Genomic DNA, 1,111 nt, shown 5'->3' on the forward strand with positions numbered 1-1,111 from the left:
GTAGTCGCGACTCCGCACGTCCCTCGATTGCATCGAAGAGAGCCTGGCGGTCGAGGGAGTTGAAGGCGTTCTTTGCATCCAAACTCACCAGCACTGTGGGGTTGGCAACATCCTCATCATCACCGCGAGCGTGAAGGGGCAGGAGCGCTGACGCGGTTTGCGAGAACTTCAGACAGCCGTCTCGATCGAGTCCGAACTGAATCGCTCGAGGGTGAGACGAGAGGAAGTGCTGGTCAAGAAATGAGCGAATCGCTGCCAAAGCAAGCTTCGTCGCGAGTCGACGGTGTGCAGAACCGATGACAATTGGCCGGAGACCAGGTTTATCAGCTCCCTTGGAGAGGGGAATAAATCTGCCTCCTCGACGAATGGCTGACAGGGCAGGAATAAGAAGATCCGGCATCCGGCCAAGAAGGACCCCTTGGAGGATATGTTTGCAGTCTCGCTGTGGACTGTGTACCTGCCGGTTCAGCTTGTTCCTGCTTTGTTTTGCTTGAGGCACTTTTTATCTTCTGCCAGTAAATCCTATATCCTCCTTTGCAGTAGAGCTTCAAAGCTGCAGGATGACTAGAAAGGGGTGACAGGTGTTGCCGAATCCTGCCAGTAAATCCTATATCTGTCCTCCACCCTTGGTCATCGGTCCCCGCAAAGGAGCTGTAGCGCTTGATCGCCTGGATCAGGCTAGTGGTGTCGAGGATGTCAGTCAAATCCACCTGCAATACTGCAAGCGCTTGCTGGGTGAGATGATCCGCGGAAGCACTTCCAAAGGCAGGCGACGCACCATCAGGGAACTTCTCTTGTGCTTCAGCAAGAAGATCAGCGAGCGCCAAAGACAGTTGGCGATTCATCAGTTCACTGCGGGTGACCTTCATCGGGCGGTACCGGGACACTACTGAGCTCCGGCATCTACAGGGCTGAATCTTTCGCTGATCTTCTTGCTGAAGCACAAGAGAAGTTCCCTGATGGTGCGTCGCCTGCCTTTGGAAGTGCTTCCGCGGCTCATCTCACCCAGCAAGCGCTTGCAGTACTGCAGGAAATAGGATTTACTGGCAGAAGGTAAAAAGTGCCTCAAGCAAAACAAAGCAGGACAAGCTGAACCTCCTGGCACACAGTC

Source organism: Guillardia theta (genome assembly GCF_000315625.1).
Source record: "Guillardia theta CCMP2712 unplaced genomic scaffold GUITHscaffold_239, whole genome shotgun sequence".
Taxonomy (NCBI): Eukaryota; class Cryptophyceae; order Pyrenomonadales; family Geminigeraceae; genus Guillardia; species Guillardia theta.